The sequence below is a fragment of the Amblyraja radiata genome, chromosome 24 (genome assembly GCF_010909765.2).
Source record: "Amblyraja radiata isolate CabotCenter1 chromosome 24, sAmbRad1.1.pri, whole genome shotgun sequence".
Lineage (NCBI taxonomy): Eukaryota > Metazoa > Chordata > Chondrichthyes > Rajiformes > Rajidae > Amblyraja > Amblyraja radiata.
Window position 1 is genome coordinate 35,592,025 of NC_045979.1, and position 8,130 is coordinate 35,600,154.

Consider the following 8,130-nt stretch of genomic DNA (forward strand, 5'->3'; position numbering starts at 1 on the left):
ACGACATTTCGTTCAGACTGAAAGGTCTGAATGACAATAAAAGAAATTCAATTCAATTCAATTTTCACACCTTACCTTTCCATATCTCTGGTAGACAAAAATGCTGGAGAAACTCATCGGGTGAGGCAGCATCTATGGAGCGAAGGAAATAGGCAACGTTTCGGGTCGAGACCGAAGGGTCTCGGGAGTGCAGCGTAGGTTTACAAGGTTAATTCTCGGGATGGCGGGACTGTCATATGCTGAGAGAATGGAGCAGCTGGGCTTGTACACTCTGGAGTGTAGAAGGATGAGAGGAGATCTCATTGAAACATATAAGATTGTTAAGGGTTTGGACGTGCTAGAGGGAGGAAACACGTTCCTGATGTTGGGGGAGTCCAGAACCAGGGGCCACACAGTTTAAGAATAAAGGGTAAGCCATTTAGAACAGAGACGAGGAAACACTTTTTCTCACAGAGAGTTGTGAGTCTGTGGAATTCTCTGCCTCAGAGGGCGGTGGAGGCCGGTTCTCTGGAGAGAAACATAGAAACATAGAAAATAGATGCAGGAGTAGGCTATTCGGCCCTTCAAGCCTGCACCGCCATTCAATATGATCATGGCTGATCATCCAACTCAGATGCTTTCAAGAGAGAGCTTGATAGGCCTCTTAAAAATAGCGGAGTCAGGAGATATGGGGAGAAGGCAGGAACGGGGTACTGATTGTGGATGATCAGCCGTGATCACATTGTATGGCGGTGCTGGCTCGAAGGGCCGCATGGCCTACTCCTGCACCTATTGTCTATTGTCTATTCCTTCTCTCCAGGGACGCTGCCTGTCCCGCTGAGTTACTCAAGCACTTTGTGTCCATGTAAAAGTTTCCTAAACGCCACTATGGCATCTGCCTCCACCACCTCCCCTGGCAGCGCGTTCCAGGCACCCACCACCCTCTGTGGAAAAAAAGACCTGCCCCCCCCACCTTAAATCTACGCCCTCTAGTCCTTGACATTCCACTCTGCAGCAATGCCTCCCATAATTCCATACAATTCCATCAGCTCCCACGCCCAAACCCAGAGAAAACCAAGGATTTGACGGCACTGGGCCTCTACTCGCTGGAGTTTAGAAGGTTGAGGGGGGGGGGGACCTCATCGAAACTTACAGAATAATGAAAGGCATAGATAGTGCGGATGTGGAGAGGATGTTTCCACTGGTGGGAGAGTCTAGGACCAGAGGACACAGCCTCAGAATTAAAGGACGCTCTTTTAGAAAGGAGGTGAGGAGGAACTTCTTTAGTCAGAGGGTGGTGAATCTGTGGAACTCGTTGCCACAGAGGGCTGTGGAGGTCAAGTCAGTGGCCTCTTGCTAGCTCGAAGGGCCGAATGGCCTCCTCCTGCACCTGTTGTTTATTGTCTATTGATATTTTTAAGGCAGAGATAGACAAATTCTTGATTGGAACTAGTGTCAAGGGTAATGGGGAGAAGGCGGGAAAATTGGATTAGGAGGCAGTGATCAGCCATGATTGAATGGTGGAGTGGACTCGATGGGCCGAATGGCCTAATTCTACCCCTATAATGTAACATGATTTTAAAAAAGTATCCAATTTTTTTCAGGCTGGATATAGAAATATCTAGCTGGGGTGTTATTTTGACAGACACAAAATGCTGGAGTAACTCAGCGGGACAGGTAGCATGTTGTGTTTAAAAAGGAACTGCAGATGCTGGAAAATCGAAGGTAGACAAAAATGCTGGAGAAACTCAGCGGGTGAGGCAGCACCTATGGAGCGAAGGAAATAGGCGACGTTTCGGGCCGAAACCCTTCTTCAGACTGAGGAAATAGGCAACGTTTCGGCCCGAAACGTCGCCTATTTCCTTCGCCCCATAGGTGCTGCCTCACCCGCTGAGTTTCTCCAGCATTTTTGTCCGCCTCAGAATAGAGATTGATGCAACATAGTCGCCTCACTGCTTGTCCACACTTCTGTACCTCTTGCCCGACGGGAGAGGTACAGAAGTCTGTCTTCGGTTTAAAGCATCATCTGCAGTTCCTTCCTCCATGGGGTTATTTTGATCTTGAGGCCAGGGTAAGAGAATAGGGGCAGGCACAGGCCACTGATGAATTGGAACGTAATGTCCTTCGGAGTTGGCAGAACACTGTATTCCTACAAAAAACACTGCTCAAACGCTGCAGGTTCTGGGATCAGTGGCTGTGGTATAAGACCGTCCGCACTTCAAACAGACCAGAGTCTTTCGGGTCTTGGGTCTTTTTTGTTTTGTATGTATGGCTGCAGAAACGGCATTTCATTTGGTCCTCAACGGGGTCCAAATGACAAATAAATGTATTGTATGTATGTATGTATGTATGTATGTATGTATGTATGTATGTATGTATGTATGTATGTATGTATGTATGTATGTATGTATGTATGTAAGTGTGGAATCAGCTGCAGGAGATGTTAGTTTAGTTTAGATTAAATTTACAGCGCGGAAACAGGCCCTTCGGCCCACCGAGTCCGTGCCGACCAGCGATCCCCACACATTAAAGGGCCTGTCCTACTGTACGAGGTAATTTAAGAGCTCTCCCGAGTTTCAAAAAAAATCTAACTCGTGGTAAGTACGTAGAATGTACGTAGCGGGTACGTCGGAGCTCGGGGACGTCTCTTAGCGGCTCGTAACGCTAACGGCAGGTACTCGGGAAACGCGGTAAGCTCGTGAAGATTTTTCAACGTGTTGAAAAAAAGTACACGAGAGCCCCGAGTACCTACGAGCGGCCATTACCGTAATTCTCAGAGTTCGAATCGGGGGAAAACTCGGGGGAGAACTCTTGAATTAACTCGTACAGTGGGACAGGCTCTTAATGCCATCCTACACACACTCGGGACAATTTAATCTCATACCAAGGCAGTCAACCTGCAACCCAGCACGTCCTTGGAGTGTGGGAGGAAACTGAAGAACTCAGAGAAAACCCACGCAGGTCACGGGGAGAATGAGAATTTAGAAGATTGAGGGGGGATCTTATAGAAACTTACAAAATTCTTAAGGGGTTGGACAGGCTAGATGCAGGAAGATTGTTCCCGATGTTGGGGAAGTCCAGGACAAGGGGTCACAGTTTAAGGATAGAGGGGAAATCCTTTAGGACCGAGATGAGGAAAACATTTTTCACCCAGAGAGTGGTGAATCTGTGGAACTCTCTGCCACAGAACGTAGTTGAGGCCAGTTCATTGGCTATATTTAAGAGGGAGTTAGATGTGGCCCTTGTGGCTAAAGGGATCAGGGGGTATGGAGAGAAGGCAGGTACAGGATACTGAGTTGGATGATCAGCCATGATCATATTGAATGGCGGTGCAGGCTCGAAGGGCTGAATGGCCTACTCCTGCACATATTTTCTATGTTTCTATGTTTCTAATGTACAAACTCCACACAGACAGCACCCGTAGTCAGGATCGAACCGGGGTCTCTGGCGCTGCAAGCTCTGTTAGACGGCAACTCTACCGCTGCGCCACCGCGCTGGTGGAGAGCTCCAGTTTAGTTTAGATTAGAGATACACACGAGGAAATAGGCCCACAATAAATTAGAGAAGAAGAAAGTTTTTAGGATGTCGGGGAGTTATTCGCAAATGCGCAGAGCAAAATAATTAGAGCTTAATCTGTTGATATGAACTATAGAAAAGGGATAGAAGGTATAAACAAATGCTGGAGAAACTCAGCGGGTGAGGCAGCATCTATGGAGCGAAGGAATAGGTGACGATTCGGGTCGAGACCCTTCTTCAGACTGATGTGGAGGTGGGGGGGCGGGAAGAGGAAAGGAAGAGGCGGAGACAGTGGGCTGTGGGAGAGCTGGGAGGAGGAGGGGAAGGAGGGAGAAAGGCCATTTAGGACTGAGATGAGGAAAAACGTTATCACCCAGAGAGTTGTGAATCTGTGGAATTTTCTGCCACAAAAGGCAGTGGAGGCCGATTCACTGGATGTTTTCAAAAGAGAGTTAGATTTAGCTCTAAAACCCCCTTTTCACGGGGCGAGTTGACGCAAGATGTCACCAGAGTGAAGAGGTCGTGGTCCAGCACGAGTCTCGCACGATATAACGGCAGTAGATAAAGAGTTCCCACGGTACTCGGCATTTATGTTATTCGTGCGAGTTACTTGGCCGTTTCCCGAGCAGTCGCGTTAAATCTTGAATGAACATCGTGAACTACACGTGACACAAATGATGTAACTTTTTTTTTCACACACTATATATATCCTCCCTTGGTTGAATCGGCTCATTCCTGCCCTCATGCATAATTCTTTTTATGGCTCTTTAAACTTCAAACACAGAGGGTGTAAAAGCTGTCTGCGACTTTTTTACTTTGCAGCTGCAGGGCAGACAGACAGACTTATAAGAGAAGTTTAAGTTTACTGCAAACACAGAACTTTTACATCAATAGCAATGTATGTTTTAAAATCTTGGATAACATTAAATGGTTCTCCTCTTGATGAACTTATATATCGTTATATAAACTCACATGAGCACTCGGGAAACTCGGCAGCCTTCGTCTCCAGCAGGTTCCTTTTCCTCTCCCTGTTTCTATAATCCTCTCTGGATTTATCGTACAGAATCTCGTTAAATTGGAACCATTCTACAAGTTCCCCCTCTTGTTCCCTGGTGAAGTTATATGGCTTTACCTTCTGCCATCTTCCCTTTACATAAGCGTCTGTAGAGGCTATTCCTACAACGGCTACTGGGGAGGCAATCTGAATTGCACCTTGCTCACCCTCTCCCTGCTCCAAGGAGCCCACAGGCAGTGTTATCTGTGGCATCTCCTGTTGCCTCTCCACCTGTCTCTCTTGCTGCGTCTCCTCCTCATTCTCCTGCATGGCAAAAACATCTCTGACCCGCTTTTCCCCCTTCCTTTGAGATTTTCTGGGAGCCATCTCTGCAAGTGTTCCTGTTAAAAAGATTATCCAACAATGACAATTAGGTGGGACGTCCTCGAAGGACACATGTTCCCATGTGTCCTTTTGAGACCACCTTTTTTAATCACCTTCTGTCCCCTCTGTCCAGCTTCCGGGTTCACCGTTCGCAGGAGTTCCCACGGTACCCGCAAGAGTTATTACGGATATCGCACGGATATCGCACTGGCCACTACGTTCATATAATGTTGCAATACTCAACCACAAGTGTACAAGTCACTCTTGGAGAAATTCCAATTTTCTTGAATTTTCTCCCGAGTGACCAAGTTACACGATGACCTGCCGTTAGCGCTACGGTGGTCCACGGTGGTCCACGAATGCCGCACTGTTATCGCACGAGGTTCCCACGATGTTGAACTCTGGTTAACTCTTGCGTCAAGTCGCCCCGTGTAAAAGCCGCATTAGGAATCAAGGGATATGGGGGTAAAAGCAGGAACAGGGTACTGATTTCGGGTGATCAGCCATGATCATATTGAATGGAGGTGCTGACAGGAAGGGCTGAATGGCCTACTCCTGCACCTATGTTTCTATGTTTCTATATTTAACATTGTTAAATGTTTTTTAAACATTTAGGAGCGACAATATTTTGGACCAGTGTCCCCTCGGCCAACAAATGTTGTACACAACCCCCAATTAGTTTAAGGTAGACAAAAATGCTGGAGAAACTCAGCGGGTGCAGCAGCATCTATGGAGCGAAGGAAATAGGCAACTTTTCGGGCCGAAACCCTTCTTCAGACTGATGGGGGGTGAACTAACCCAATTAGTTTAGTTTAGTTTAGAGATACAGCGCGGAAACAGGCCCTTCGGCCCACCGAGTCCACGCCGCCGTTGAGCTGGATAACTCAGCAGGACGGGCAGCATCTCTAGAGAGAAGGAATGGGCGGCGTTGTGGGTCGAGGCCCTTTTTAATGACAGAGTCAGGGGGGAAGGGGATAGGAGAACGCGTTGGGCACCAATCCAATCGCCCTTCCTATATTTAAGGATAGGGGGGAAATCTTTTAGGACCGAGATGAGAAAAACATTTTTCACACAGAGAGTGGTGAATCTGTGGAATTCTCTGCCACAGAAGGTAGTTGAGGCCACAGTTCATTGGCTGTATTTAAGAGGGAGTTAGATGTGGCCCTTGTGGCTAAAGGGAGTATGGAGAGAGGGCAGGTACAGGATACTGAGTTGGATGATCAGCCATGATCATATAGAATGGCGGTGCAGGCTCGAAGGGCCGAATGGCCTACTCCTGCACCTATTGTCTATGTTTCTATGTCCCACCGTAGCCACTCAAGGTCGATGCCAACATCGAGGCGATACGACGGAGTTACAATCAGTTTAATTTGTCTCCCTGAAACCTGGCAACAATTGTGAAATGAAGATGAGAACCAGCCTTCTTTGGCATTGATGAGAGATCGCTTTCAAAGATTAAGAGAATGTCTCTCCAACATGTGGGCTTCTTTGTAACTATGGTGAGCGAGTCCAAGATGTAAACAGTGCGATCATTGTTGGAAGAGTGTAGTTGGTATTAAATGATGTCAACGCCTTGCCTCGATCGCCGCTTTCCAGGACTGCCCTTCCATACAATCAGTAGAATGGTGATAAGACAGTGCAATGTAGTGTACAGTACTACAAGCTACCTTGGCAGAGGTTTCAACTTGTGGCCATTTACCAGGTAGACTAGGGAAGACTAGCGAAACACAGGGGGGGGTGCAGCGGTAGAGGTGCCGCCTTACAGCGCTTGCAGCCCCGGAGAACCGGGTTCGATCCCGATCACGGGAGCTGTCCAGAACCAGGGGCCACACAGTTTAAGAATAAGGAGTAAGCCATTCAGAACGGAGATGAGGAAACACTTTTTCTCACAGAGAGTTGTGAGTGTGTGGAGGGCGGTGGAGGCAGGTTCTCTGGATGCTTTCAAGAGAGAGCTGCCAGGGGTGGTGGAGGCATGATACGATAGTGGCGTTTGAAATACTCTTGGCATGTTGGCCTTCATAACGAGGAGTTTAGTATAGGAGCAAAGAGGTCCTTCAGTTGTACAGGGCCCTAGTGAGACCACACCTGGAGTATTGTGTGCAGTTTTGGTCCCCTAAATTGAGGAAGGACATTCTTGCTATAGAGGGAGTGCAGCGTAGGTTTACAAGGTTAATTCCCGGGATGGCGGGACTGTCATATGCTGAGAGAATGGAGCAGCTGGGCTTGTACACTCTGGAGTTTAGAAGGATGAGAGGGAATCTAATAATAATAATAATAAATAATTTATTGATCCCCTCAGGGAAATTCAAATGTCCAGAAGGCCCCAACCAACAAACCTATACATTCAGAACGAGAGCAGACAGAAAATACATAAAATACAACGTAGACAATACCTGAGAGCAATAAATACTTAAAAAGACCAACAATTAACAATTAAAAAATGCAAAAAGCATCCCCCTACAGGCTAGCGGTCCGTATTATAAAATCTAATGGCTGCAGGGGTGAAGGAGTGAAGGATCTTATTGAAACATATAAGATTGTTAAGGGCTTGGACACACTAGAGGCAGGAAACATATTCCCGATGTTGGGGGAGTCCAGAACCAGGGGCCACACACAGTTTAAGAATAAGGGGTAAGCCGTTTAGAACGGAGACGAGAAAACACTTTTTCATACAGAGAGTGGTGAGTCTGTGGAATTCTCTGCCTCAGGGGGCGGTGGAGGCCGGTTCTCTGGATGCTTTCAAGAGAGAGCTAGATAGGGCTCTTAAAGATAGCGGAGTCAGGGGATATGGGGAGAAGGCAGGAACGGGGTACTGATTGGGGATACACAAAAATGCTGGAGAAACTCAGCGGGTGCAGCAGCATCTATGGAGCGAAGGAAATAGGCAACGTTTCGGGACGAAACCCTTCCGGGTTTCGACCCGAAACGTTGCCTATTTCCTTTGGGTTTCGGCCCGAAACGTTGCCTATTTCCTTCGCTCCATAGATGCTGCTGCACCCGCTGAGTTTCTCCAGCATTTTTGTCTACCTTCGATTTTCCAGCCTCTGCAGTTCCTTCTTAAATACTGATTGGGGATGATCAGCCATGATCACATTGAATGGCGGTGCTGGCTCGAAGGGCTGAATGGCCTACTCCTGCACCTGTTGTCTATTGGAAAGGCATTTGATATGTAGGAAGTGGAAGGAAATGGATTATGTGCAGGCAGATGATTTGGTCTGGGCATCATGTACAGCACAGACATTGTGGGCCGAAGGGCC